At 41.0% G+C, this 26,100-nt stretch overlaps 1 protein-coding gene and 1 long non-coding RNA gene across 5 annotated transcripts in view; both read left to right on the top strand.

Annotated features, from left to right (window-relative positions):
- Positions 1-26,100, top strand: part of SLC44A5 (solute carrier family 44 member 5) — a 105,694-nt gene that overhangs the window by 20,183 nt on the left and 59,411 nt on the right. The gene's annotated exons all lie outside the window — the stretch shown is intronic.
- Positions 854-23,069, top strand: LOC136011363 (uncharacterized). 2 transcript variants are annotated; one of them, XR_010611357.1, is made up of 2 exons: positions 854-1,040; positions 18,885-23,069. It is a non-coding gene; the product is annotated as an uncharacterized LOC136011363 (long non-coding RNA). The 2 variants fall into 2 exon arrangements; XR_010611358.1 differs by lacking the exon at positions 854-1,040 and adding an exon at positions 5,171-5,239.

The following is a 26,100-nucleotide window of genomic DNA, read 5'->3' on the forward strand; positions in this document are numbered from 1 at the left end:
ATAGGTTCATAGTACTCATTGGACTGTGCTGACTTAGATGAACTAATGGGATCTCCATCAGGTGGTGTGATACAGAAGGCATAAACTCCATGAAGGTGATGGAAAAGCAGTGGCAAGCCTAATAAGTAATTACTGGGAAAAAATAGGTTTATTGTAAACTCATGTTTTACTTTTGCTAGGATGACGGGAAATAAATGTATGGCAGCCACTAGAGTTAGACGGATGTCTTAGACATCCAAATTTTCTTAGGCAGCCCATGCATCCCTTCAGTACCTGACTGTAATTTTAGACTACTGACCTCTGCAACTTCAGCTTGGTCCTAATGTTTTCATTTTTCCTTTTCTTCCACCTCTCCCCGCACCCCCCCCCCCCCCCCCCCCCATGTTGTTCAGTCAGAATTCATTGGAATTCATTGTTGCCAAGCTTTTGTGATCCTGGAATTCCAGTCTCTGGAATTCACTTCTATCTAGGTATAGGTACAAATGCCTTTATACGTGTAATTCTCAATAATAACTGAGCTGTAATCCATATGAAACATCAGGTGTTTGAGTTTTTTTCAAATAGTGTTACTCGGCAGGTGCACTTCACAGCAGCTGGGCTGCTACGAGCGGCCATAAATAAAAGCAGGCAGGAGGAAATCTCTCCAGCTTGTGGGATAACCCTGTATAGCCTCCTGCTGATGTAGAAATTCAGTGCTGTCCACATGCTCATACAAATGATGGGGAATTTTTACAGGCAGGGATGGGATGCCTTTGACCGTTCCTTCTAAGAAAGGAAAGGCCACACAGCAATGTTTGCACATTTCCAGCCTCTATCAACATAAGTGAAATCGTCCTTTCCCTCCTAGGTTGTGCTGAAGAGACTTGCAGTAACCGACTGTCCTACTTAAGTGCTGGACTCAATCAAAGCTCCTTCATTGTACTAAAACCTGAAACCTTGCCTTTGATTGGCCTCTGACAGCTGCCTAGACAAGGAAGTTTGGCCCAAAGCAGACCTCTCCCTAAAGAGAACCAGTGACTGAGGTTCTCACAAGATGTCTGGTGCGTTACTTGTCCGTTAGGAAGTCCCATGTTTGTACCTGTTTCTCAGTGCAGGAGATAATCAGTTAAAATATATGGTGTAGCGTGTGCTTTTGGTGTTGTGAGGGTGGGAACCTGCTTCTGCCTTATGAGCATGTGTAACCAGAAAGAGGAGGTCTGACACACAAGTGGGCCAGGATTCTGCTTAATATCTCTTCTGCACAGCTGGTGATACGTAGAAGAAAGTAAGTTTCTTTTTCAGGTTAACAGATTCCTGCTGGCCAATTACATGCAAGGCATCTAGACTCATACAAACTGATGTGCCGTGAAAACTGGTAGCTGAATTAGTGTCCTTCGTAATCAGTGTACTTTGAAATAAATGAATATGCTGAATAATAGCCCTGGTACTTATTTAAGATTTGTTGTACTGGATGTTACAGTAAAACGAATTGTAATCTTCATCACTTCTATTTTTCTACAGGAGTTTGAATGTCTTGGACGTGATCAGGTTGCTAAAAACCAGCTGACTAACAGTTTAGCAAAATACAGTACTTATTTTTAGATTTTTTTCCCGCAGCAGAATGATGAATAGTTCCTATGCTGTTGCTTTGCTCTGACAAAAGGCAATGAGCTGTATCTGTGAATACCCCTTTTTGTTGGTTTCAGTACAATGCAAGAGCTGTGTTAACATCTAGACAACTGCTATAAACAGGAAAATGATAATAAGTGCTGGGTGCTTGTGACCAGTGTTCTTGAACTCTTGTAACATTTACCCCCATAAGTAATTTAAAGGTTTGAGTGGGATTTGCGAGATAATAAAGTGCTTATATACATACAGAATCATAGAATCGTAGAATAGTTAGGGTTGGAAAGGACCTTAGGATCATCTAGCTCTAGCCCCACCCCTCCGCCCCACCCCCCATATTTAGGACAATAGGTATATAATACAAATACGCATATATATATATTTCCTTGCTAGCATTTTTCTGGCAGCCGTCTGGGTCCCTACAACCCCCAGACAAAACAGCAATAACAGAATTGTTAGAGCTATTAATACCTAATTTCATTTGGAAAGCACGTATGTGCATACACTGTATTTCTATTTATGTGGGTCATGGTGAGTAGACCCTTCCTAATTCATGCTGGTGGGCTCTTCACAAATGACTGAGAGTTGTGGCAAGAGGAATGAAACACTTCTTGTCAGCATCTTGCCATAGGCTGGAGATGAGCCACCACTTTGGGACCAGTCCCCCAGTCTGAGAGAGAATGTCCATCTCCACAGCTGTTTCGAAGCTTATTTTGTAATTGTAGAGAAAATAATAAAATGAGCTTACCTGCTGGAAACTGCTGGCTTTTTCTTCTGATCCCTCCATAATGAAAGGTTTCCCATTCAATTCAGGAAATCAAAAAATCTGTAGGTAGTGAATGAGTTAGTTTGGGGGTACTGAAAAACAAAACAGGAAACAATGGAAGTTTCTTAACAAAACCAACCCAACCTCAAAACAAGTTAAGCTGTAACTGAGGAGAGTAAACAACTAAACAAACAAACCCACTAGAATTCTGGGCCATAAGCTGTCAATGGAGTTGTATATTACAACTGGAAAAGTGGCTTTGCAAGCAGAAGGAAATAAACCCCTCAGCTGCTAAAAGCTCCCTGTCATGTGCACCGTCACCACTGCCAGAAAAGATACATGAGAAAACCTATGACTGTTGTGTATTTATGCTCTATCTCACACAAAGGTGTAAGGAAAATACAGTAAGAAAGGACAACACAGTAAAGGAGCTGTTTCGTTTCTTCCTGGAGCATGACTTCCATTTGTTGACACTAGCCACTGCTTGTAACAAAGCTGTGTTTGCAGGTCAAGATGGGAGCTTTTATCCATGCAGGTACCAAAGTGGAGTTAATATGTTTCTTCCGACACTGTCAGAACCTGCTAGCGCTTGGTGTAATGTCCAAGTATAAACACGAGTGTTAGGAAACCTCTGCAGACTCCCTGAGCAATCTTAAGGTGATGCTGGAATTGAGCTAGGATAGGGGCTTACAGAAACACTGGAGCTAGTTCATAGCCCCTCCTGCTTTACTTGCCTATCTCACAAAGCATGTAAGTACACGGATTGGGAGGAAATCACCCTTGTCCTTATAGATTTCTTTGACTTCCCAGGTGTCAGATGAGAGATCATACAGTGGACATAAACAGGCTCATGTAATTCCTGGAGCATACTGGAGGGAACTTCTTGGTGCAGGTACTAAGGGAGCCGACTAGGAAAAGTGCCTTCCTAGGTCTGTTGTTTGTAAAGAGAGAGCGACTCATGGCCCACGTGGTGGTTGGTGGTTGGCTTGGTCTCAGTGACCATGAAGTAATTGTTTCAAATTCTTGGTGACAGGAGAAAAACTGCCAGCAAAACTTCTGCCCTGAGCATGGAAAGAGCAGACCTGAGGCTGCTGAAGGAGCTGATTAGTCAGGTACCCTGGGAGTCTGCTTCTGAAGGCAGTGGCTGCTGGTTGGTTTTTAAAGCCATCTCTTAAGAGTGCAGGAGCAGACAACTCTGAAGCATGGGAAGGCAAGCAAGGAGGTAGAGGGCTGGCTTGGCTGAGCAGGGATCTTCTTCTAGAACTTAAGTGGAAAAGTGTACAGACATTGGAAACAAGGATAGGTGACATGGGAGGACGACAGGGACACTGTGCAGCACTGTAGGGAGAAAATTAGTGCAGGCAAAGCTTGATTAGGGTCTCTCTGTGTTCCACCTGTATGTCTTTTTGTTACAAAATAGTAATTTTGCTAGGAAGCACTGCTTTAGTTTATCACTTGCACCTTCATTATTTTCTTCTGTTTTAGAGGAATTTTGTGAAGTTTCCTCCCCATCCTCACTGCTCTGGTTTCAACACTACAGATCTGACCTACAGCAAAATGAAAGTGAGTGAGAGGATGTTCTGTGATACATTTGCATTTCATGTCACCATCAGAAATTTTAATTTTTTAAAAGGTAATTGCAGGTGACCACACTATAATCATATTTAGAATATAAGTTGCCAATCAGGATGAATTTGTACTGGGCTTCCAGCTGTGAATTCTCTCTAATGCATGATTTTTCCCTGTAGGGAAAACTGCCATTTTCTTTTCATAGAATCATAGAATGGTTTGGGTTGGAAAGATCATCCAGTTCCAACCCCCTGCCATGGGCAGGGACACCTCACACTAAACCATCCCACCCAAGGCTTCATCCAACCTGGCCTTCAACACTGCCCAGGATGGAGCATCCACAACCTCTCTGGGCAACTTGTTCCAGGGCCTCACTCCTGTGACTTCTTCCATATATCTAACTATATCTAAAGAACTTCTACATATCTGTTGTGGTTTAAACCCAGCCGCGCAGCTAGTTCTCTCACTCCCTCCCCTTCTTTCCCTCCCTTTACTCCTGGAGGGACGGAGAGGAGAATCGAAAAGAATGCAACTCCCACGGGTTGAGATGAGAACAGTTCAGTAACTAAGGTATAACACAAACCACTACTGCTGCCACCAATAATAATAATGATAAAGGAAATAACAAGAGGAAAGAATACAACACCTCAACACCAGCTGACCGATAACTCGCCCCACCCCACCCAACCGAGCACCGACCCATACCTCCTCCAACCCTGCAGTGCCTAGCGCTTCCGGGTAACTCCCAGTTACATCCTGGGCATGACGTGCTGTGGTATGGAATACCTCTGGTCAGTTTGGGTCAGGTGTCCTGTCTCTGCTTCCTCCCGGCTTCCCCTTCTCCCTGGCACAGCATGAGGCTCAGAAAGTCCTTGGCCAGACTAAAACATTTGAGCGGTAACTAAAACCATCAGTGTTATCAGTGCTGTTCTCAGGCCAAAAGTCAAAACACAGCACTGCACCAGCTACCAAGAAGGAGAAAAACAACTGCTACTGCTGAGCGCAGGACAGTATCTAACCTGAACTTCCCCTGTTTAAGTTTTAACCCGTTATCCCTTGTCCTATCACTACAGTCCCTGATGAAGAGTCCCTCTCCAGCATCCTTGTAGCTCCCTTCTGACACTGGAAGCTGCTCTGAGGTCTTCACACAGCTTCTCTTCTCCAGGCTGAACAGCCCCAACTTTCTCAGCCTGTCTTCATACGGGAGGTGCTGCAGACCCTGATCATCCTCGTAGCCTACCCTGGACTTCTTTCACAAAACCTCAGTAGCGATAAACATTGATCAGCAAGTTGTTGGAGGTGATTTTTTTCATTTGTTTTGTGGCTTTCTAGAACTAGGTGGAAAGCACATCACAGCAGATTGTCCGTACAGCTGAAAGTCAGTTGCAAGTCTTTTCCACATCTTTGGGTGCATTAAAATGCTAAATCTGTAATAACTACTTTGGTTGTGAGAAAATCTTCCCCTGAAGGCCCTGAGTATGAGGAATGTTGTCATGGACTTTCACATTAGAAAAAGATCAGGAAATATTTAACAGGTAAAGGAAGCCTCTAATTTTCATCAGTTAGGTTTTAATGACTTGTGTGTTGCTCAAGACAGGAAAATTGTAGAATGTGTGAAAAGAAGCTCACAACTTCAGGACCATTTTTTCCAGTCACTTTTCTTTAGTGAGTATCCACTCAAAGCAATTGGAAATGCAACTGTACAGACACAGCTCTGAAAAAGTATTACAGTACCCCAGAAATAATAGGTCTTAATACCTAATGATCAGAACTGTGTTTGTCTTGATGTACTTAATTCTGGCGATGCCCTTTGCAGAACAACTGAAACATTTCTAACACTGGCAATATGAGTAGGATGGAATGTGAATCATGGGATAGATTTTCACTTGAATTCTCTAGTGAGTGGGAAGTATTTGAAAGGGGGCAGGGGGGGAAGGGGGAAGTCCAGGGATGGAGGTCAAGAAAATGCCATCTCTTCTTTTATTTTTCTTTAAGTCTGAATGGCGACATTTATTCATCTGATGGTTTTTATGTGTATTGTGAAAACACACAATTGCTTCAGTGTTCCAGCACGAGCTGGATGACAACTAAAGTAGGGCTTAGCGGGGTACATATCAAAATCATAGTGAAGGAAATGGGGACCATGTCTTGACATGAAAGAGTTGGCAACACATAGCTAAAAATGTTGCAAGATGGTACAGGTCACTGGGAAGCTGACTTCACTTCTGTTTTTCCAGATCTGAGTGGAGCAGTCCACAACCATAAGAGGTTTTTTTCCTTTTTTTTTTAGTCTCCAGTGAAGCAGGGACACTGGGAATAGGGATTGGTATGTCCGAAAAAGCCTGGGATTGGAAAACATTGACCTCTGTCCTTAGAATAGAATAGTAACTTGTAACAGCCTTCTGGCATGTGATCTTAGAAAGTCTGTCTTCTGTGTCCCAGTATTCCCAGCTTGTCATGTTTAATCTATATTAATTTTCTGAGTTATTATAGAAGCTTTGATTAGGTTTAGTGGTTGAGATCTCATATACAAGGTGCTCCAAGAGGGAAACTGTTTGTTACCCTTTGTTTTGTCTGTTAGTAACAGGAAAATACATGGTTGTGGTTCAGCTAATAATTTTTTTTTCCTTCAAGCAAGCTCATTATTACATTTCCTAAAGCATTCAGGATATAGATGTGTTATCATCTTAGACAGCATTTTGCAGTACATGCTCATTATCTATATATGGTTCTGTGAAGAAATCATATGGGGCTTACTGTGTGCTTTTGTAAGAATTCAGGAATCATTTCATTAATGTATTATTCAGAAGTCAAAACCAAGTAGTAACATATTATAACTATCAAATTCTCACTTATACACAGTTTACTAGGGTTATAATTTGACTTATTTGGATTCAGTTGATGGGAATGTGCTGTTCAGTTAGAAAATGCTTAGGTGCTTTAGGAGAAATTACTGCTGATGATTAAAATGAAGTCGTATTAGGGCTTGCAAAGAATTGTATCTTGAAACACTCTTGGATTTGATCTTCCTTCCTTTCAGTTAACACCATTCTTAATTAAAATACTGCTATTCTTTAGATTCAGAATTCTGACATAATGCCCTTATGTTGCCTACTAAATGTAACTTGTGGTAGGCTTATATTTAGTGAAGGACATACGGGACACCTGATCGATTTGTAAACTGTTCTCCACCCTCGCACCACTGTATCCCCATATCCCCTGCCTACCTGATGGAGTGTTTCCAGTTCCACTTGCTTTGAAGTTCTCCCAGCTTTCTGCTTTTGGCTTCCCCCCCCCCCCCCGAGTAAGCTTTGTTCCTGTGGCTCAAGCTCCAGGAATTCCAGTTTAGATGGAGACCTGGGGTCTGGTGGTGTGTCTTTTAGTTAGTTGTTCTGCAAAGTCAGAAAGAGCAGTGTTGTTTTTCCCGGGGGCGGGGGGGTGGGGAAGGGGAATTGCAGACAGTCAGAACATGTAATGACATAGCGCAGTAGCACCCTGATGACTTCCTTGTGTAAGGCAGCGGCTTCAGTGTCATAGTGACTGTGCAGGAAACTTGCTCAAGCACTGGAACCTTCCCGCAGTTAAAGTAATTGTAGTTTCCTCGGATTAAATTGTATTTCCTACTTCCAAGATCATTACCTGCTTTATGGCCTATTTAGCAAAGAACTATACTGTCCCTTCCTGTAAAGTCTCATCCCTGTCTTGATGTCAGTTCAGCAGAATTTTTCTAGCTTTTTGATAATGTTCACTGCAATTTAACATTTATTCACTGTGAGAGTAATAACTGCATGAGATTCAAATGAAAAATTGAAATGTATATAAACTTGCCTTCTCCCGCAAAATGATTCAGGCAAATTGGATTTCTAGACAAATACTAAAAATTGCTGATCATTCAGAATTTTTCCTTCTCTATGAATATAGGGCAGAGCACTGGTTAAATTATAGGCGAGACAGAAATGTGATATCGGTTGGAGCATCAGCGGAACTAGCTGATAGCCACTTTCCTGCATCTTCAGGACTGCTTCCAAAGGGTAGTATGCCAAAGTGTGATTCCTCCTTCTTGGAAGGAGCACAGGTCCTCTGGACTAGCTAGTTTTATCCTGTTCTCTGCATTTTTTTCTATCCTGCATCTCAGAAAATAGGTATTTCTGATAAATTTTGCTACCACTGCAGAAATGTTTTGTCTTGTCTGGTCCCTGGAAGTGTGAGGAAGAAATTTCTGGCAAAATATGTCAGGGCTGTATTTCAATGATCCACGTGCTTTAATAAGGCACTCTAATGTGAAAAGGATGTCAAAGGAAAGCTCAAAAGAAACATTGAAGTGAACTGGTAAATGTGTCCTCAAAGGCTGGTTATGCAGACCTCGACTGAGCATAGGGTAAGCATAACTTCAGTCTCCCCTCAGTTTCCTTTCAGGACTGCCTGTCCTGTTTCCAGGAATGGGGAAGCCACCTTGATAACAAGGCAGTTTCACCAGGAGTCCTGCACTGTTAAAGTATTACAAGCAGCTGAGGATTGTGTGGAAGGAAAAGAGAAAAATCAAATGATATGGAGCAGAGAAAGAACATTAAAAAGTAAAAAGAAATCATTCAAAGATAATGTATGGTTGCCAAAGGCAATAGCAATAATCGAGATCTGAAAGTCCAATATGATGAATCAAACAGTAAAAAAAAAAAAGTAATAATAAGGCCTAAGAAGTAACCAAAGGTATGGAAGAGTTTAAGGGGCTTCAGGTAAGGAGGAAAAAGAAGAATAGAAGGCAAGAAAAGCCGAGGGGGGGGAAAAACAAAAGAAATTAAGTACTCACAGAATCACAGACCGGGTGAGATTGGAAGAGGCTTCTGTACATCACCTGGTCCAGCCCCCTGCTTAGGCAGGGCCACCCAGAGCTGGTAACCCAGAGCCATGTCTGGCTGAGCAGCCCCAGCTCCCCTGGCCTCTCCTCGTAGCAGAGATGCTCTGGGTCCTTGTCGTGGTTTAAAGTCGTGGTTTAAACCCAGCCGTGCAGCTTGTCCACTCACTCCCCCCTTCTTTCCCTCCCTCTACTCCCGGAGGGACGGAGAGGAGAATCGAAAAGAATGCAACTCCCATGGGTTGAGATAAGAACAGTTTAGTAACTAAGGTATAGCACAAATCACCCCACCCCACCCAACCGAGCATTGACCCATACCTCCTCCAGCCCTGCAGTCCAAGCCCTTCCGGGTAACTCTCAGTTACATCCTGGGCATGATGTGCTGTGGTATGGAATACTTCTCTAGCTAGTTTGGGTCAAGTGCCCTGTCTCTGCTTCCTCCTGGCTTTCTCTCCTCCCTGGCAGAGCATGAGACTCAGAACATCCTTGGTCAGACTAAAACATTTGAGCGGTAACTAAAACCATCAGTGTTATCAGTGCTGTTCCCAGGCCAAAAGTCAAAACACAGCACTGCACCAGCTACCAAGGAGAAAAACAACTGCTACTGCTGAACGCAGGACAGTCCTGCAGCACCTGGGTGGTGCCTTGCTGGACTCTGCAGTGTGGAGATTTGGGAATTTGACAGCCAGTGCGCATTTAAGACACCATGTGGCAAATCAGGTTTCGGTACCAAGCCCTGAATTTCAAATCACAATTAACTGTATGCTGAAAGGAAAGCATATACTTAAAATTAAGCCCAATTTTAAATGCTTTCCTGAATGAGACCATACATAAGAGAAGCAAAGAAATACTACAGTGGATGGAATGTGAATATCATGATGTATCTACTAAAAGACCCAGTTTCACTTACACAAAGAAGAGGTTGGATCAAGTCTGAAAAGTAACATTAATGCTAACATTTAGTAACGTTTTAGTATTAACTGTATATACTTGCAGGGTCTGTTGCAGCCTTTGGCTTACTTGATCTGTGCCCTTGATGCGTGTATACCCTTATAACATATAAATATTAATAAAGAAAAATGTTGGGCTTTTTGATTAGCAATTCTTATTTTGTGAAGTGTCACTTCCAGATGCAACCAGATGGATTTACTGGAATAGGCCACTTCTTACAAGCTGAGGCATCTGACTGAAGCAACAAGTGACGGGCGAAGTGACTTCTGTTTAACAGGACTTTTAACTTGATAAATTCAGTGACTGGTCTATAACGTAGAGCTCACTGGCAGTATAAACTCACATATAGGGGATTTTGCTAAAGCATAGGTTTAATACCTCTAAAAAATAACAATATATAGTCAAATAAATGTGCAGCCTCGGTGTTGAGTAAAATGTCAATGTTATGTGTGATTGTGGATGTGTTGAATGTGAATGAATGTAAAAATGTATAAAGAAAAACATAAATCAGTGGAGAAGAACATAGTTCAAATAAGAGCAAAGAGTTAGGAAAAGTGCTCTCTTTGCAGCTTCGCAGAATTAGTAAGTGACAGAGCAGATGTTCTCTCTTTGTTTCTCCATGTTTGTATGTTGTAGTTCTAAATTGAAACAGTGTTTGAATACAGTTTGAATACATGCACATTTTGGAAATAGAAATCAAATTCTAGCGTTATCAGAATTTCAGTAAGAAAGAAGAAATGTTTTAGGGGAGTGTGTATTGATTCTCTTTAAAACATGCCAAACAAATCCCAAAAATACACTTTTTGGCAGTAATTCATCTTGAAACTGGATGAAAATATAAACCAACATCCACTGCCCTACTAAAATTCTGGCAGCAAGCATATAGCCTTAATGGCAACAGAAGAATCTAGGGAAGCATAAAAGAATATGGTGTTACCATTGTCTTCAGAGTTACCCTCATGACCAAATAGTTGCAGAATTAGGTCCATGATACAACAGATGTAGCAATATGTCTGTGTATTTCCATCAGAATTGGCCCATAACATTCATCCATTGATCTCTAACATCACTTACACAACCGCTGTACTCTGAGCTGTGGTGCTGTGATTCATGCTTGTGTGCTCCTGCCTTCTCTTGTGCCATGGCACAGCTTGGTGGGGCCTTGCAGTGAAGATGAGCCACATGCTTTGCTCAGAGGTGGTTTTCAGTCTTGTCAGAACTGGGCTGCTACCATCAACCTGTAAGAAAGCTGCTGTTGGCACAAGAGAGAGAACCAACCTCTTGAGTTTCAGCCAGTCCTTAAGATGACCAGCCAGGTGCTTTAATTAATCTTGAAAAGCAAATCATGTGCTGAGGAGTACAATACAGAATTTTAATCTGCTCAACTCTTCCTCTTGTGAGGAAAAATGGCGCTACAGCTTTGGGGTTTGTTTTCTCAGGTTGAAAAGTTTTGTGGGTTTGGTTTTGTTTGTTTGTGGTTTTTTGTTTTGTTTTTGTACAGTTTAGTTTATCAATTAACTAATAGGGTCTGCAAATATAAAGGAGATCTTCATTCAAGTTGGAATTTGCCCTGCATGTGTTTGTTGTGATTTACTATTTTAATACTTAAGAAGCAAACACATTTATTTACCATTTCTGTCGCTACTTAGAGCTCATTTTCTTAACCCCTCATTTCAGACATAAAATGCAATGTCTCAGTGAGTGTCCTGTCACGCCTCATTTCTATCCATGCTTTGAATGCAGGTATAATTGCTGTGCTGCACCCACAAGTGGTCTGTTCCCTGAAAGAAGAACACCACAGGGCAAATGTGTGGTATGGTCCTTTCTAACGTGTTTAGACGGAGGCAATTTCTCTGAACTATGAGGTCCGACTAATACAAAGTATATGTTGTCTTAGGAGTTTGGTGAGGTGTCAAAAAAGTTACCTAAACCCAGACAGATAAGCTGCAAATGTTTGTAACAAAAATTCAATGTGGCTGAGTGTGGGATACTTTTATAGCTGGCTGACAAAAAATAGTAGCACTAGGATATGTCTGCAGTGCTGTTGTGATTCAGAATTCATGAGGCTTAATTGCGAGCTTGCACCACTTGGAGCTGTTTTGCAAAGATCTCAGAAGAGCTTTCTGCTGCCTGTAAGATGTCAGCAAAGGGGGTCCTCTGTGGGGATGCTCTGGCTGAAGACTAAGGAAAGTCCTGAATGAGGTGCCTTCATCTGGGGTCAATTGACACAGTCTAGACAAGAGCCCGAATCACTAGGTTGTAGGCTAGGCTGGATAGTAATTGTTTCTCCATTCTCAGGTAGTGCATGAGGCAGAATGCAAAGCAGGATTCATGGCAATAAAACCTCACGGGAGCATGATGAAGACCCAAGTGGGAAAGTTATTGGCAAGAGGAAAGACCTGAATTCAGTGGAATTATTGGGTGGGGGGTGTGTTGTTATTATTATTTTTATTTTTTTGGCTTGGCTGTGAGCTGTTCCGTATAAAGTCAGTGTTCTCACAAACTGCAAACCGAGCCTTCACCAGCAAGCATGTGTATCTCTCTACCAGTCCTGTTTTCCCCTTGGCTTACTATGATCTCACAGCCTTTACATTACTCTCCATGCAGTGGTCTGCTTGTAACGGGATCCCTCAAGTCTACCTAGTTGCGTTTTTTTAGGCCTCAAATTCAGTGTATAGACCTGTTACTTCACCAGCTTATTCTGGATTACTACAGTGGAGAAAACCTCTTTGAAAATAGTAAAAGGCCTGTCAGGAAGCTTCTGCTTCTTATCCTTGGCGTCTTTTTTGCTTGCATAATGTCTGCTGCTTAAAACATTAGATAAACTCAAGACTTCTGCTATTTTCAGTGCAAAAGTTCATAGGTTTTCATGGAATCCCTGCTGTGTGTAGTGATCACAGCATGAATTCAAGTTGCTCTTTAAGAACTCCATCTGTCTTTAAAAAAAAAAATTGAAGACAGAATTTCGAAGCAGTAGAGGGAGATGAAGTTTCTGAGGCTTCTTTCCTGTGCAACTGATGGAGAAACCTGTCCTTTTAACTGAAGGAGTTACAAAAGGATTTGCAAATGTAACTGTAGAATACTTAGTAGATGCACATATAAACAGTGTTCACATTAACAGTATGTGTTAGAAAATACATTCATGCCCATGGGAAGACTATTATCTATACCTCTGAAGTCCAAATGCTCTGGTTATGTGTGCTGGTATTCACTGTTGAAGTTTAGAGCTATGTACTTCCAGCTTGCTGATGTGTGGGTGCTTCAAGCTTGAAGTCGTAACACCACAATTGGCACTCAAATGTGTCTGCAACTCAGTGCCTCATGGAAGAGCACATCTCCATCAGCGTGCTTTCCATTACTCCTGGATAACTGTGAGGTTTTGAACCTTAACTTCAAGACTCTTCCTTTAAAAAGTGCTGGCTATGCAATGACAGGATTTATGTAAATGTCTGAGTATAAAAGGATGTTTACGTTATTTAGTCTTTGCAGCTGTGGTGATCCTAGCTGGAAGGCCATAGGACATCAAGGAGCTCATAATGCCTTGACAGCTCACCTTTGAAGACCCTGTTCTTGCTGTGCTGTGTGAATACCTTCAGTCTCCAGGCCTGTGATGTGCAGCGCATGTCATCCAGCTGCAGGGTGGGCTTGGCTGGCTGTTTGGAATGAAGGAGCAGCCACCTGCATGGCTGTGGCTTTATCTTAAACTGAAGCAGTATGTTCAATATGAACATCATTTTGTTTGATGGTAGAAATGATGAATAGAGTTGTTTTCTTCCAAGAAAATCCTCAAAGACCCCTACAGACCAAAATGCTGGTGAACTTCTCCACAGATGACAGCGTGCTGTGCTCTGATCTGAGGCCTGTGGCCAAAGCTGTGCAGCTCGAGGTTCCTGGCATCTGAAGGAACATCTTGCTATCCTCCTTTTCCTTCTAGTTTTAGTGACAATAAATGGTATTTTAATCACTATCAGCAGTATTATAATTTTCTTATCTGTTTGTTATTAACAGATTGTACTTGTTAATAACACAGAATGGCTTATCACATTGTTTGGGAGACCAAGGACTTTCTTTGCTGGTTTTGAAGAAGCATATAGTGTTAGTGTCTTGATTGACTATAAACATTCTTTTTTGCCTTCTGTAGCTCATAAGCGCTTAGTTGGAACCAGTTCTGCAATGCTGCATATTAAAAATAAAAACCAACAAAACACCTTAATGGAAATTAAACACATTATTTCAAAATGTTGTACCAGCTTCCTAGAGAAAATAACTAGTTTAATCCCAGGATTATATGCAACACCTCATTCATTTGGACCTCCAACTTAATTTCGGTTTTGAGACCGTTCTATAATGATGTGTAGTAGCTCAGTAGACAACAGAAATATCTGAAGAGGGTGCTGGCTGTTGCAACATTCTCATTTTACTTAAGCATTAGTTAACATCTGTCAGTGATGTTGCATTAGTTCTTAAAACACATGTTACTGTGGTTTTGTAACATCTGGTTTTTGCTCTGTACCCTTCTTTGAGCTGGTAAACAGCCTGTGTAAGAAAAGTATTGGTGTTATTCACACAAAGTGGCAGTGAACCCACCTCCATTTTTGACAATACACTCTTTAATACAAAACCTGAGAAAGTCTGTGATCAGTATTTCTCTTGAGAACGGAATTTTTGTTTTGCAGTCTGTTTGTGTGTCACCACGAAAGCCTAATGAAGCCTATGGGAGCTGCATAGAACAAATCAAGCAAGTCAGGACACAGATCCTTTTCAGCTAAACAGACTAAAAACTGTAGCAAGTCAAGTGAAGTTACTGGTTTACTGTGCATTTATACTATTTTATTTAGACCAGAATATGGCTGATACTCTTGTAAAATTAGAAATGGAATCAAATTGCTGAGTATGAAGGTCCTCTCAGACTTGACTTTTGATATAATCTCAAAACTTGGTCATGTGCTAGTTGAAACAAAGGTGTTGACATGCCTATCACTGGAAGCAATATCTTTAGAAGTCTTGTTTCTAAAACAGAATTAAGCCTCTCTGTTGGTCTGACTACTCTCAGAATTCGCTCTTGTTATAACAGCTCTTGTTGAACACCAAGATTCTTACAATGTTGTAGCATTTATCCTAACAGAGTGAGGAAATAAGGTAGAGGTTCAGAAGATGATTGGAAATGTTCTCCTCCACCTTTAGACAGAAATGTGAACAAACCTGGTGAAGTTTCATTGATAATTTCGATATTTATTTCACTGAGACACTCTCTTGAACATTTATTAAAGTCTTTGCACTTTCTTAAGGAACTCAGCTTTGGCCTCTCCTCCATGGAACTCAACAGGAATTTCCATGCTAGAATTAGAGTGACCCCAAAAGCATTTGAAAATGAAACTAGATAGTAAACCATTGGCTTTAGAATCACAACTGTCAAATTCATAATGCTAAATTATACACAGGAAAGGAATGAAGTCAAAATGAGTCATTCTTTTCTTGTGACATAAACAGTCCTTTCCTGACATGTCCTTTCATTAATCTCTCTGCCAACACAGGGCTATTTCTGCAGAATAGCTCTCTCTTTTCAAATTAGTTTCTGATTACCTTACCTAATTTGCAACAGTGTTTGAATGTTGATTTCACTCCTTCCAGCTATTTTCTGTGATAGGCTGCCAAGCAGAATGTGGCTTGACTGGCAAAATATCTTAGGGAACATGAAGAGCTGCTTTTGTTTTAATGGAGGATGGTACAATGTAAAGGACACCAATTCAGCGAATATTAGGCTGATGCTACTGCTCACTGAGATATTTAATTAGTACAGAGAGGTATGAGGGTTTTCTGGTTTGGTGTTTCTTTTTTCCGACTTAACAAATTGGACCTTTTAAGATGTGTTGATTACACTGCAGTATTTTTCTTCTTTTCATGATGCGCAATGGACTGTTGCAGGATAATTTTTTTAAATGCTTTTGTGTGGCATTATCCCACTGACATTTTTCAGATTTTATATTAATTGAAAAAGAATATCCTGAAGGAAGCATATTCTTCAACAACCTGTATAATCTCTTGTTCTTGGTCCTGTATCTTTCTCTGTACGTTACTGATAAACATCCTTGAAATTCATACTCCTGTTTCAATTGATGTAATGGTTGTTTCATTTATAACATACAGGCAGTTTGTAAAGATCACTACAATTAGTAATTAATTTTTTTAATTTAAGTAGTGAAGTTTTCAAGAGTAAAATATAAAGGTTAAAAAAAATAATCTGTTAGTGGAAGTTGTATTAACTGTTGAAAGAGCCATACACGCACAAGTCCATGGGACTTGATGAAATCCATCCACGGGTCCTGAAGGAGCTGGCGAATGAAGTTGCTAAGCCACTGGCCATCATATTTGAAAAATCATGCCAGTCAGGTGAAGTTCCCAACGACTGGAAAAAGGGAAATATAACCCCCATTTTCAAGAAGGGGAAAATGGAAGACCCAGGGAATTACAGACCAGTCAGTCTCACCTCTGTGCATGCCAAAATCTTGGAGCAGACTTTCCTGGAAGGCATGCTAAGGCACATGAAAAACAACAAGGTGCTTGGTGACAGCCAGCATGGCTTCACTAAGGGGAAATCCTGCCTGAACAATTTGGTGGCCTTCTGTGATGGGGCTACGGAGCTGATGGACAGGGGTAGAGCAGTTGATGTCATCTACCTGGACTTGTGCAAAGCGTTTGACACTGTCTTTCCTGTGAGGGTGGTGAGGCACTGGAATCGGTTGCCCAGGGAAGCTGTGAATGCTCCGTCCCTGGCAGTGTTCAGTGTTGGACAGAGCCTTGGGTGGGATGATTTAGTGTGAGGTGTCCCTGCCCACGGCAGGGGGGTGGAGCTAGATGATCTTGAGGTCCTTTCCAACCCTAACTATTCTATGAGTCTGTGATCTCCACACGATGTTTTTGATTAGGTGAAAGCAGTTCATGTCATAGACTTGACGTGTAGTTACTTCGACCAGTGGTCTGATGAAATGCCCAATTACCTTTTCTGTTTTTCATCTCCCTCAACCTGTTTAATCAGCACAATACCTTTTCCTAAAAGTTGCACATCTTTTGAATCTTTAGATCTTTGGGCTATAATACAACGACTAGCATGGATTTTCAGGAGACAACTGAATTAAAATGAAACTCAGGGTTTTCAACAGCAGACGTGGATCAGATGTATAAAGGCTGGAATGTTATCATGCAATAACACATGGACACATGTCATCCTGGAGTGTTAAAACGTTGCATTTCAGAGTTGTATGGAGAAAATCCTTCCAATTACAATTTTAAATCTCTCCATATGTTTGCTTATAGACACACACAGAAATAAATTTTAGGTAAAATGCAATCATTGCAAAATTACTCATTAATAGTCTTTTTTTTTTTTTAGCTTCTCCAGAGATTTGGAATATCTAGTGAGTGCTGGTAATAGGTGAATGGATTTCATATGTATATGTAGCATAGGACAGATAAAGTGTCTTTCTCCTCATTTTCTTTGTTTGAAGAGATGAGTGTGTTAACAGGATGCTAAGGAAAAAGAAGGGTATAAGCGTTTGGTGTGAAATCTTCCCTTCACACACTGACAGTTTAGTTCTGCAGTACCTTTTGTTCATACCAACTGGAGGCTCATCAGAATGAATACTGTGGTGTGGTGCTTCACTGCAGAAAACAAATTCAGACTGCAGACCATGAAATTTATGTAGATGCACAATTCCCTCAAGGTCTCAAGAGGTTAGATTAATATACATGGGTAATGCATTCTGTAAGCTAATTTAAACATGCTGTCTAAAGGCCATGAAGAGAGTGCTGCGACCTGCGCTGTCTGCAGGAAAATGTGTCCTGAGTATCTTCTACCAGTGTAGCATTGGGACAGAGTAGAACTCTACATGGCACCAGTAACAGTTACTAGCCACAGAAACTTGCCTTACTGCTATAGACTTCCATGTAACAAAGCGTGTTAGCAGCACCTTCATGGCTGAATGATAGGCTTATGTGCTTTGCAGCGCTTGGCAAGAGGCAAACGCAGACTGTAGTTCAGTGTTCTGGGCTCAGCAGTAGCAGTCATTTTTCTCCTCAGTAGCTGGTGCAGTGCTGTGGTTTTGACTTTCAGCCTGGGAACAGCACTGATAACACCGATGGTTTTAGCTGCTGCTCAGGAATGTTTGGTCTGACCAAGGACTTTGTGAGCCTCAAGCTCTGCCAGGGAGGAGGGGAAGCCGGGAGGAAGCAGAGACAGGACACCTGACCCAAACTGACCAAAGGGGGATTCCATACCACAGCACGTCATGGCCAGTATAGAAACTGGGGGCAGTTACCCGGAAGGGTCAGATCACTGCTCGGGTCAGGCTGGGTATCGTTCGGCAGGTGGTGAGCGGTTGTATTCTCTCCCTTTGTTATTCCCCTTATCATTATTATCATTGGTGGTAGCAGCAGTGATTTGTGTTATACCTTAGTTACTAAACTGTTCTTATCTCAGCCCGTGGGAGTTACATTCTTTCAACTCTCCTTCCCATCCCTCCAGGAGCAGGGGGAGAAAGAAGAAGGGGGGGGGGGGGGAAGAGGGGGAGTCTTGACTATACTTTTCAGTGCCATATACCCCAATAGAAAAATGCACTGCAGCGGATTCAGCGACAGAAATGTAACACTAAAGGCTCAACTTTCAGGATTTACTTTGCTTTTAATTCCTACGATTTCACAGTTTTCACAGAATGTTACAACTTTGTCCCAGTAGTCTTTTGTAAGAGCAGGAACTCTTGTTTCCAGTTACAATCTACACACTTACTAATATTTACCAAATATAAGATACCGATTTATGGGGATACATTGGAGATTAAACTAGAGACTAGCTTTTAGGCATATAGGCCTAATGCTAATCATTTTAAGCTGAGACAGTAGTACCAGAACTTCCAGTCAGCAAGTTCTTATATCCCTTATGCTCTTACTGCTTACTGTTCTTAAAATGTTAAGGGACATCTGTGGTGCATAAAGCTGAGCCTGAGACTGTAAAAATGCTCCTTTCTCTGCGACACTAAAGGAGATGAGGCAAGTTTCACTTCTGGGCCTGGGAGGGAATTTTCTGATCCCTCAGTGGAGCAGAACAAATCCTTATTTTTATGGCTTTCATCTTTTATTTTTTTGCAGGTCTAAGAAACACTTCCTCAAGGTTGTCGAGATTGATACGTACTCTGAGAATCTCCCCAAACCATATGTGACCTCCTGCTTTGGTTTTGGTTTATCTTTGGGATGTTTCTTCTACACGAGTTACTTGTCTGTTAAACATTCACGTGTTAAAGACACACGTGAAATATTCATGTCACAGTGGGCTGGGATTTTCTTTTTTTTTTTTTAATTTCTTTTCCCCAGGAGCTGGAATCCACTTTTCATGTCATTTGTGTATGAAGTGGGAGCAGTAGCCTGAAGCTGCTACAAAGCCTGTAAGAGTACCTCCTCCCATTTAGGTAACAGCGATGATCTGAACCAGCACCTACATTTGACAAAATGCCCAGATACTGAACAGTCTCTTCTTAAGATGCTACTAAAGCCCATGTTAGCATTGCTATAATGGAAGCAGACATTGGGCTGAGTTAACATTGAGTAGCCTTTCTTTTGAATGATATGTTGTTTAGACTGTAGAAAGCATTGTAGAAATGTTCCTACATGTTTTATCTTTTGTAATCACCTCTTCGCTAATTCCACATACCTTATGGCTGGTCCACATGTAATGATTCTTATATATGGGGTTTATTCCTATAATAATTTCAGACTAGACTGAGCATTCAGGACTTACTTATGCCATTGTGTCCATGAATTATATTCTGGACATTGAATCCAGAATTACATTCTTCACCCCTTTTGATTCTAAGTTGGTACACCATCAGCAATAGAAAATGTGTTCCTAATTGCATCAGAAACTGGGAAATCTGCAAACCTGTTATAATAAACTGGATCTTACACATTTAGCACATCATGCATTTTGTTAATGAAATGAAGAGGGAAGTCTGAGCCCACTTTATGTGCTTAGAAAGTAACTTGGCACCTGCTTCTGCAGGAACAGGTTGTTTCATAGAAAGACTTTTCTCATAATGCAGAGTGCTCTCTACAGCGGATTGGGGATGCACATCTGTAGAATATGGTTGCAAGTTAGCCTGTGTACAGGTTAAAGAGTTTTTTCCAGCTGTCTAACCAATGTGAAGATTTTCAGATTTAATCTTCTTACATTCAAAATCATTCAGACGATTTTCAGATAATCATTGTAGTAGTATTTGGTTTTTTTTTATTGTGGCACCTGATGATTAGATGCACGGTGACATTTTCTGCATGAGTGTAACAATATCTCATTAACTGTGTACGTTGGAAATGCTGACAAGTTCATTTTATGAACAAAACCCTTTAACTAATGTTGGATTATTTAATTATAAAGTCTTATTAGCAAGGAATAGAACCTGGCTCAGTGCATGCAGACCAATTTAGCTTAACATGTGCTTTTTGGGGTCAATAGAGACAAAACCCATCAGTAGTCACAGTCCCCTTCTTTTGTCTAAGAACACATTTGGCTTTATTTAAATGCAAGCTTTTGATTCCAGAGGATTTTTTTTATGAAGGCAAAATAAAGAATATAGTGGAAGTCTGTTTTTTATTAATAAAAGCAGAAAAAACTTGGAATGAAGGTTCACATCTGACCATTTCTAAGCAACTGTAAGGGATTGATTTGCTCAGATAAATTCTTAAAATCTTCCTGTGTTATTATTGCGTGAACATATTCACTGTTCCAGATACACAGAGCCATTGTTAACACCAGTAAGACTGCGGAGTGCATCCTAGAGTAAATGGCAGCAGTCTCAGAAATGAAGGCAGAATAAATGAAAATGTGGCTGCCTATTAAAATACTGGATCTAATTAACATAAACTTACAAACTCCACTTGTAACTGTATATCTAACGGTTCAAAAACAGCCATGGGGAGCTGATGCTTTGTTCATTATACCAGACAGTATGCCGTACATAGACTGCTTTCAGAAAGGCAGGCATTCATCATAATGCATCTTATGTGCAGTGTTATACGGACATAAATTTTAACCTCTTTTAAAGCAGCAGTAGTCACAAGTCACGAATCTCCATCTGAATGGTTTTCTTTATATCATTTTTGTATCATTCTTATCATTTTTTCTTGCTTTCTTTTTTTTTTTCTTTTTTTTTTTTTTTGTCCTAAGAATATCTCTACAAGGGGTGTGTGTGTGTACAGAGAACACAGTGAATGACCAAGTGTGTAATGATAAGGTTTTTTCATCTTATCTGTGAGCCACTCATTTTCTGGACAAATCTGTTGTTTGCCTAATATAATTAGTCTAAAGCATAACTGGCTATTTTTGTATTCAAATACCATACCAGCTCAGTACCCAAGTGCAAAAATCGTTCATGCAATTAGGCAGTTAGGCTTTCACATGAAACTGTGTGCACGTGGTTCAAAAAACCCCTTTGTGAAGGGAAAAGAAAACATTTTGTAGCTTTTGTAAACGCTTTAAACTATCAGCATACTTGTGGTATGTTGAACTGTCCAGACTAATGCAGTGTAATTTACCAGATACTGCTCTGCATACACGTTCTGTTGGTATTTTAGCAATGTTTGTGTAAAACAGCCCTTCAGATCGTCCTGGAGGATATTCTCTTAAGAGAAAATATTTTACCAATGTTAAATATGCTTGAATTTCTGATACGTTGTCTTTGAGGAAAATGCAGTGTCCACTCTTCATGTCATCTTGTGTCAGGGCATGGCCAGGGACTAGGAGTGAACCCATGACTGAGAGGGTGAATATTTGTATACACTATTGAAAAACAAAGGCTGAGAGACAGGAGTTTGTGGAGTGAATCGTGATGTCTGAGTTGAAATTTTTAGAAATTACTGTAATTTCCTAATGTTATTCAAGACAGTGGAGCCATGGGTATGCTGCTGTCGGTAGATTACACCCTCATAGCATTTCTCTTATTTTGAGCTGACCGAAACTACAAAGATCTTATTCAAATGCTTCTACTCACACAGAAGGAAAATGTAATTCGTAATGCTACTTCAAGTGCTCTGTTTGTTTACATCTCAAAGAAACTTTGATTTTGCTAAATAAGTTTTAACTTGAGCGTACCGTATAGATATGAGAGTTGTTTTCTAGTGGATACCTGATAGTATAAAAATACAATAGGGAATACGAGCCGATTTTGAATTAGTATTTTATCTCCGTTCTTAAGGGAAAGTCTGTGAATTGTCTCCATTTTGAAGTCATTAATCACATAGAACCAAGCTTCCATCTCATTGAAAGTTGCAGTCATTATCAAAGGTCAGAGTCCACTGGAGTGCTAAACATTTAGTGGAATAAATTTTGTTAGTCCTAAAAACATATTGTAGAGGAGTATGAAGTGTAAATTTTCCCTTGTTACAACTTGTGCTGGGGCTGAAAGTTATCTTACATACTTGATTCCTTCCGTTTGATGTCAGTATCAGGCTTATTTAGTCTGTAGTAATAGTGATGGGGTTTTTATTGTTCTTATCTCAGAAACCCAGAAGATTGTTTTCTAATTCCTATGTTCACCTACAGGAATACAGTTCCTCCTAAAAGTGGGGTCCTAGTTGTAAAAGTGAACTTGCCAGTTGCTGAATGTGCTCAGCAGGTGCGTTGCCAGGGGGCTGCTGAAATGGGAGAGCAGTACACATGTACCACACTAGAAGCAGGGTAGTAAACGTGCCACACTAGGAGCTGGGTAACACACACCAAGAATGGAGTCTCAAAGGCACGAAGAGCCAAACAATGGAGGTAAAACTGATGCAACTGTCTTTAACATTTTGAAATGTTAAATAAAAAGGAGGAGGGGCAGAAAGGATGGAACCTTGTCATACTGTTTTGCTTTGTGAGAACTAGGTAAGTAATCATGACTAAGAATTTAAACATTAGTTACATTTGGAGTTATGGAACATGAGACACACGGTACATATGTACATTTTATGTTGGATGTTCTAACAACATGTTACATTAGGATTCCTGATGTCTAATTTTCACAGAGAATGGTAGCTCTCTAGACAAACTCAGCTAACCAAAACCAGGCAAATTGCCTGTTCCTAGTTTAAATCAGCAGCCTTTGGAAGAGGCCTGGTATGCAGAGGAGGACAGATCTTCAAAACCATGAGTCGCTGTTAAGGCTTTGATTACTGTGGTTTCAAGACGGCTTTTGTGAGTTAGACACTGGTTTATTCAGAAGGCTGTACATTGCTAATTTATTTTCATTTATACAAATAAAACATATTTGTGTATGGTGTATAGATGACATACACAGTCCAGAATAATCCAGCTTTTGTTTTCCTTCACCTGACATTTTTGTATCTCAAAAATATATAATGGTACTTCGTTTCCCAGTAGAAACAGTGCAGTGTTTTGTTTATTAATGGTAAATGCTGATGGATAATACCCTCCTTCTGAGCTTATGAAGGTATTATTTGTTATTTTATGGTATGGTATCTGCATGCAGCATTTTACAGCATAGGACAAACTAGAAAAGGTTGCAGTGGTATGTAAGGGTGTATAAAGCATCTGGGGCTAGAGACTCGGCTAGGAGAAAAAAATACTTGGCTAAGGTCTGTTGTCCCCGATCAACTGGAGTAAAGCAGCCTAGAAAGGGAAACCTCTTGTGTTTTCTGGTCCTGGATGGGAAGCATCTGATTATTTCAAACCACCACTTTTTCCAGTTAAAGCATCTTCAAAGACTGTATTTCTGAATATAGTCTTCAAATAGAAGAAAAGATGCTGTTTTTTTCTAAAGCATGAGAGTATGTTTCAAGACCAAGTACCCTTCCTAAATGGATTAATAAGTAAAAATATTGGGAAAATGAGATGTTTAACAAAGCAGTTACATCAAGCACGACTGTGTGATAACAGCTTGCTTTTCTCTAGAGTTCACCCAGTCTTCTGGGCCCAATCCCTGTCTGGCAAAACGTCTCACAGGCTCATAGAATAGTTGAGGTTGTATTCATCCTACACACTTGCTCCATTTCGGAAGCATTTTAGTGTCTGTGACTTTGCTTGGAAATTAATCATGGCAGTCGGGTGAAGTTCCTGACGACTGGAAAAAGGGAAATATAACCCCCATTTTCAAGAAGGGGAAAATGGAAGACCCGAGGAATTACAGACCAGTCAGTCTCACCTCTGTGCCTGGCAAAATCTTGGAGCAGATTCTCCTTTAAGGCATGCTAAGGCACATGAAAATCAGCAAGGTGCTTGGTGACAGCCAGCATGGCTTCACTAAGGGGAAATCCTGCCTGACCAATTTGGTGGCCTTCTGTGATGGGGCTACAGAACTGATGGACAGGGGTAGAGCAGTTGATGTCATCTACCTGGACTTGTGCAAAGCGTTCAACACTGTCCCACACGACATCCTTGTCTCTAAATTGGAGAGACATCAATTTGATGGATGGACCACTCGGTGGATAAAGAACTGGCTGGATGGCCACACACAAAGAGTTGTGGTCAATGGCTCGATGTCTGGCTGGAGACCAGTAACGAGTGGTGTCCCTTCCAACCCTAACTATTCTATGATTCTATGATTCTAAATAGCAACATTAGGTGATTAAAGTCAGGGCTAAACAGGTACTCTGGGTTCTTGCAATGCAACCCACAGCTCTGTGTTCCTTCGGGCATCTAACAGTGAAATAGAAGTCTATCAGAAGAGAACAGCAGCATCCAGCATGCTGAGGCAAGGGCTGATTAACTAGCCAGTAGGAAAACACTGAATAAATAAGTGCGACTTCAGCTCAGTTCTCTAGGGCTCTTGTGTACCTGATTCTGGGCAAAATTCACAGCCCTGCCCCCTCCCCTGGAGATTCTATCAAAAAAAACAAATGAGGCATTCTTTCCCTAAAAGCACATGCCAGAAGAGACGATGGTGCCTGTCTCCTACTGAACAAATAGAGCACTCCAACTGGAGATGGAGGAGATCTAAATTCAGAGCCATGCTGCAGAACAGCAGGCTGCAGACACTCCCTTAGGCATGAACAGAAAGGCACCATGTGCTGTCAGAGGTACTGTCAGAAAGGACACAATTATGTAGATGTTTCATAGTTCACAGTGGGTCCAAGGATCCAACCAAGAATCCTGTCCGTACTCCAATACTTAATACACAGCCAGATCAGTAAGTTCTTTCTTTACAATATGAAAAGAATGATTTTTCCTTCTTTTAAATGGTTTAATCAAAATTTCTTACTATGCTATTACACAGAAGTCAGGTTATTTTCTGCCAGATGCCAACAGTACACTTACCATTCATCTTACGAGAAACTCACAGAATGTAGGTTTCAAAAAGATCTAACTGGTGACTGGCACTGCACTGGTAATAATAATGCAAAAGGGAAGTTAGCCAAAGTAAAGAAAAAGCACAATCATTCAGATTTCGAAGCAAATTATTCTGCAAGAAGTTTTTGATCAACTCAAAGAACAGGAACTGCAGTAACAAATAGCAGCCAGGACAGGCACATTTGTATTAATGTACAATGCAGTAAGTCCTCCAATAAGCTACGCAGCCAAGGGAACAACCCTTCATGGTGCTATATACTTGCCTCTGCATTAGACTAGTGTGAATTCATTCCCTCTCTGGAATTTTCCGAAACAAAAGGGGAAAAAAGGTTGTGGTTCAACAGCAGAACAAACAACACTAGTTGCAATGCTCTGTCTTGTACATTCTCTAACCACCCCCACACAATTCTTCCAGTTCATTTCCATGGCCACACATTCCTTTCCTCCTGCGGTTCCCCACCAGCTTTCCACTAACGTTCCCTGTTTTTCTGGAAAGGCAAAAGCATACACAATAAGTGCTTCTGAATGACATTGTGGCTGACCACTGTGCTCACGTTATTTGTCTGTGGACAGCCACCACTCTGGATGTTCTAGGGTCTGACTAGGGAGGCAGTGGTCATGCAGGGCACACTCGTGAACTAGGCGAAGTGCTGAAACCCAAATGATATTTGCAGCCAGTACTGCCTTTGTATTACTGACACTGGCTCATGACTTGAAAAAAATCGGGGGGGGGGGAGAGGAGTCAGCAGGTGAGACAAATGGGTCACCTCATCACCTAGGTGTCCTTTCCTTTAAACAGCTGCAAGGACACATCTTCACAGGTAAGTCACAGCTTCCCATCCACACTTGGTCTGAGTTTCAAAAATGACTGTCACTGACTACAGTGGAGCTGAGAGCATCCAGCACCGCTCACAAATCAAGTGTCACCTCCATAGTCTTACCGAGGGACATGACAAAAGAAGAGGATGGAAAACACAACACAGTGAAAGACAAGGGTTGAAGGACGTTTCAAGGTGACTGAAGTACTATGCA

The sequence above is a fragment of the Lathamus discolor genome, chromosome 3 (assembly GCF_037157495.1).
Source record: "Lathamus discolor isolate bLatDis1 chromosome 3, bLatDis1.hap1, whole genome shotgun sequence".
Classification (NCBI taxonomy): domain Eukaryota; kingdom Metazoa; phylum Chordata; class Aves; order Psittaciformes; family Psittacidae; genus Lathamus; species Lathamus discolor.